Source organism: Carettochelys insculpta, unplaced genomic scaffold (genome assembly GCF_033958435.1).
Source record: "Carettochelys insculpta isolate YL-2023 unplaced genomic scaffold, ASM3395843v1 scaffold_0042, whole genome shotgun sequence".
NCBI classification, from domain to species: domain Eukaryota; kingdom Metazoa; phylum Chordata; order Testudines; family Carettochelyidae; genus Carettochelys; species Carettochelys insculpta.
Window position 1 is genome coordinate 207,501 of NW_027439079.1, and position 5,000 is coordinate 212,500.

At 62.3% G+C, this 5,000-nt stretch overlaps 1 non-coding gene across 1 annotated transcript; it reads right to left on the reverse strand.

The window, feature by feature from the left end:
• Positions 1-1,092: 1,092 nt before the first annotated feature.
• On the reverse strand, positions 1,093-1,211 carry LOC142006131 (5S ribosomal RNA). The gene has a single exon (XR_012643244.1). It is a non-coding gene; the product is annotated as a 5S ribosomal RNA (ribosomal RNA).
• Positions 1,212-5,000: the final 3,789 nt, after the last annotated feature.

The window sequence follows — 5,000 nt, forward strand, 5'->3', positions numbered from 1 at the left end:
CCTGGTGGCCGATTCGCTCCCCGGGCACCAGGTCAACCTCCGCTGCTTTCAGCGGGGGTTGACCTGGTGGCCGATTCCCTCCCCGGGCACCAGGTCAACCTCCGCTGCTTTCAGCGGGGGTTGACCTGGTGGCCCATTCGCTCCCCGGGCACCAGGTCAACCTCCGCTGCTTTCAGCGGGGGTTGACCTGGTGGCCCATTCGCTCCCCGGGCACCAGGTCAACCGCACCCTTTTTCGGCCGCCTTCGCCTCCAAATTTTTCCCCCCGTTTCCTTGCCCACTCCTCGGTCACTTCATACGCCCTCCCCCTTACATCCACCGTACGCAACACCTCCACCGGGCTTAATAGTCCACAACCGAGACCCAGGGCCTTCCCCGCTCTCAACAACCTCCACCCACGGTCCCCCTCCACCGGGCTTAATAGTCCACAACCGGGACCCAGGGCCTTCCCCGCTCTCAACAACCTCCACCCACGGTCCCCCTCCACCGGGCTTAATAGTCCACAACCGGGACCCAGGGCCTTCCCCGCTCTCAACAACCTCCACCCACGGTCCCCCTCCACCGGGCTTAATAGTCCACAACCGAGACCCAGGGCCTTCCCCGCTCTCAACAACCTCCACCCACGGTCCCCCTCCACCGGGCTTAATAGTCCACAACCGGGACCCAGGGCCTTCCCCGCTCTCAACAACCTCCACCCACGGTCCCCCAAGACGCACGTTCCAAGCCTTAACCCTCAGACCATCCACCCCCCGGGGGGGACCCCACACCCACCTGACCCCAACTCACTCCCACCAAAAACACCACCACCGCCACCGCCTCAACGGCCTGCCCAACCCAGCACTCCCACACACACACCTGCCCCACCAACGCTCCACACACGCTTTCTTCCCTCTCCCCGACCCGACCCAAGCCATCGCACCGCACCGGGTGAGGGCCTTAGCTTCCTCGCCCGCCCCCCCGCCCCCGACACGCAGGCAGGCAGAGGGAAAGGCCTCAGCGCCCCCCAGGACCGTCGCGCCGCCTTGGCCTCACGGCTTCCCTGCTCCCGCACGGCAGACACACGCCCCGCTCTACCCCCGCTGGGGCCAAAAGCTGCCTACGGCACCTGGGATTCCCAGGCGGTCACCCATCCAGGTACTAGCCAGGCCCGGGACGGTTTACCTTCCGAGATCGGACGAGATCGGGGGCATTCGGTCCGGTATGGCCGTAGGCCCCCGCCTCCCCGGGCTTTAGCGTCAGCAGCCTGGCCTCAGTCAGCCGGGCCCAAACAATTAACCCGGAGGCCGGGCCGAGGGAAAACTTCCTCCGAGCCGGCCCAAGGGGAAGGGAGGACGAGGACGCCGGGCCCGGGAGGTGACAGGACGTGCACGTCAGACCCGGGAAGCTGTGCGCCCCGAGGTTAACCCCCGGGCCGGGGCGGGGAGAGAAAAATGTTCTAAGTCCGGTAGGGACAGCAGGTCAACCCCGGTCCGAGGCGGGGAGAGAAATTTTCCAAGTCCGGCAGGGACAGCAGGTCAACCCCGGCCGCCGTAGCAGAGGTTGACCTGGTGTCCGATTCGCTCCCCGGGCACCAGGTCAACCTCGGGCGCTTTAGCGGAGGTTGACCTGGTGTCCGATTCGCTCCCCGGGCACCAGGTAAACCGTGGCCGCTTTCAGCGGAGGTTGACCTGGTGGCCGATCCCCTCCTCGGGCTCCAAGTCCGGCAGGGACAACAGGTCAACCCCGGTTCCGGGCGGGGAGAGAAAAATTTTCTAAGTCCGGCAGGGACAGCAGGTCAACCCCGGCCGCCGTAGCAGAGGTTGACCTGGTGTCCGATTCGCTCCCCGGGCACCAGGTCAACCTCGGGCGCTTTAGCAGAGGTTGACCTGGTGTCAGATTCGCTCCCCGGGCACCAGGTCAACCTCGGGCGCTTTAGCAGAGGTTGACCTGGTGTCCGATTCGGTCCCCGGGCACCAGGTAAACCGTGGCCGCTTTCAGCGGAGGTTGACCTGGTGGCCGATCCCCTCCTGGGGCTCCAAGTCCGGCAGGGACAGCAGGTCAACCCCGGTCCCAGGCGGGGAGAGAAAAAATTTCTAAGTCCTTCAGGGACAACAGGTCAACCCCGGTTCCGGGCGGGGAGAGAAAAATTTTCTAAGTCCGGCAGGGACAACAGGTCAACCCCGGTTCCGGGCGGGGAGAGAAAAATTTTCTAAGTCCGGCAGGGACAGCAGGTCAACCCCGGCCGCTTCAGCGGAGGTTGACCTGGTGTCCGATTCGGTCCCCGGGCACCAGGTAAACCGTGGCCGCTTTCAGCGGAGGTTGACCTGGTGGCCGATCCCCTCCTCGGGCTCCAAGTCCGGCAGGGACAGCAGGTCAACCCCGGCCGCTTTAGCAGAGGTTGACCTGGTGTCCGATTCGCTCCCCGGGCACCAGGTAAACCGTGGCCGCTTTCAGCGGAGGTTGACCTGGTGGCCGATCCCCTCCTCGGGCTCCAAGTCCGGCAGGGACAGCAGGTCAACCCCGGCCGCTTTAGCAGAGGTTGACCTGGTGTCCGATTCGCTCCCCGGGCACCAGGTAAACCGTGGCCGCTTTCAGCGGAGGTTGACCTGGTGGCCGATCCCCTCCTCGGGCTCCAAGTCCGGCAGGGACAACAGGTCAACCCCGGTCCCAGGCGGGAGAGAAAAATTTTCTAAGTCCGGCAGGGACAACAGGTCAACCCCGGTCCCAGGCTGGAGAGAAAAATTTTCTAAGTCCGGCAGGGAGAACAGGTCAACCCCGGTCCCAGGCGGCAGAGAAAAATTTTCTAAGTCCGGCAGGGACAGCAGGTCAACCCCGGTCCCAGGCTGGAGAGAAAAATTTTCTAAGTCCGGCAGGGACAGCAGGTCAACCCCGGCCGCTTTAGCAGAGGTTGACCTGGTGTCCGATTCGCTCCCCGGGCACCAGGTCAACCTCTGGCGCTTTAGCAGAGGTTGACCTGGTGTCAGATTCGCTCCCCGGGCACCAGGTCAACCTCGGTCGCTTTAGCAGAGGTTGACCTGGTGTCCGATTCGCTCCCCGGGCACCAGGTAAACCGTGGCCGCTTTCAGCGGAGGTTGACCTGGTGGCCGATTCCCTCCTCGGGCTCCAAGTCCGGCAGGGACAGCAGGTCAACCCCGGTCCCAGGCGGGGAGAGAAAAAATTTCTAAGTCCGGCAGGGACAACAGGTCAACCCCGGTCCCAGGCTGGAGAGAAAAATTTTCCAAGTCCGGCAGGGACAGCAGGTCAACCCCGGCCGCTTCAGCTGAGGTTGACCTGGTGTCCGATTCGCTCCCCGGGCACCAGGTAAACCGTGGCCGCTTTCAGCGGAGGTTTACCTGGTGGCCGATCCCCTCCTCGGGCTCCAAGTCCGGCAGGGACAACAGGTCAACCCCGGTCCCAGGCGGGAGAGAAAAATTTTCTAAGTCCGGCAGGGACAACAGGTCAACCCCGGTCCCAGGCTGGAGAGAAAAATTTTCTAAGTCCGGCAGGGACAGCAGGTCAACCCCGGCCGCTTTAGCAGAGGTTGACCTGGTGTCCGATTCGCTCCCCGGGCACCAGGTCAACCTCTGGCGCTTTAGCAGAGGTTGACCTGGTGTCAGATTCGCTCCCCGGGCACCAGGTCAACCTCGGTCGCTTTAGCAGAGGTTGACCTGGTGTCCGATTCGCTCCCCGGGCACCAGGTAAACCGTGGCCGCTTTCAGCGGAGGTTGACCTGGTGGCCGATTCCCTCCTCGGGCTCCAAGTCCGGCAGGGACAGCAGGTCAACCCCGGTCCCAGGCGGGGAGAGAAAAAATTTCTAAGTCCGGCAGGGACAACAGGTCAACCCCGGTCCCAGGCTGGAGAGAAAAATTTTCCAAGTCCGGCAGGGACAGCAGGTCAACCCCGGTCCCAGGCGGGAGAGAAAAATTTTCTAAGTCCGGCAGGGACAACAGGTCAACCCCGGTCCCAGGCGGCAGAGAAAAAATTTCTAAGTCCGGCAGGGACAACAGGTCAACCCCGGTCCCAGGCGGGAGAGAAAAATTTTCTAAGTCCGGCAGGGACAACAGGTCAACCCCGGTCCCAGGCGGCAGAGAAAAAATTTCTAAGTCCGGCAGGGACAACAGGTCAACCCCGGTACCGGGCGGGAGAGAAAAAATTTCTAAGTCCGGCAGGGACAACAGGTCAACCCCGGTCCCAGGCTGGAGAGAAAAAATTTCTAAGTCCGGCAGGGACAACAGGTCAACCCCGGTCCCAGGCGGCAGAGAAAAAATTTCTAAGTCCGGCAGGGACAACAGGTCAACCCCGGTCCCAGGCGGGAGAGAAAAATTTTCTAAGTCCGGCAGGGACAACAGGTCAACCCCGGTCCCAGGCGGGAGAGAAAAATTTTCTAAGTCCGGCAGGGACAACAGGTCAACCCCGGTCCCAGGCGGGAGAGAAAAATTTTCTAAGTCCGGCAGGGACAACAGGTCAACCCCGGTCCCAGGCGGCAGAGAAAAATTTTCTAAGTCCGGCAGGGACAACAGGTCAACCCCGGTCCCAGGCTGGAGAGAAAAAATTTCTAAGTCCGGCAGGGACAACAGGTCAACCCCGGTCCCAGGCGGGAGAGAAAAAATTTCTAAGTCCGGCAGGGACAACAGGTCAACCCCGGTCCCAGGCGGGAGAGAAAAAATTTCTAAGTCCGGCAGGGACAACAGGTCAACCCCGGTCCCGGGCTGGAGAGAAAAATTTTCTAAGTCCGGCAGGGACAACAGGTCAACCCCGGCCGCTTTAGCGGAGGTTGACCTGGTGTCCGATTCGGTCCCCGGACACCAGGTCAACCTCTGGCGCTTTCAGCGAGGTTGACCTGGTGGCCGGCTGAGCTCTGGAAGTCCGAATGGGGTTGAATTTGACCCGTGCAGCCGACCTAGAGTTCCAGGCGGTCGGCCGCTTTTGTGAGTCGTTCCCGCCTGTTGCCGCTGGGGGACTTTTCACGTATAAGGTTACGACAGGTACCGGGAGAATAGTAAGAGAAGGCTTGTCTGGCTC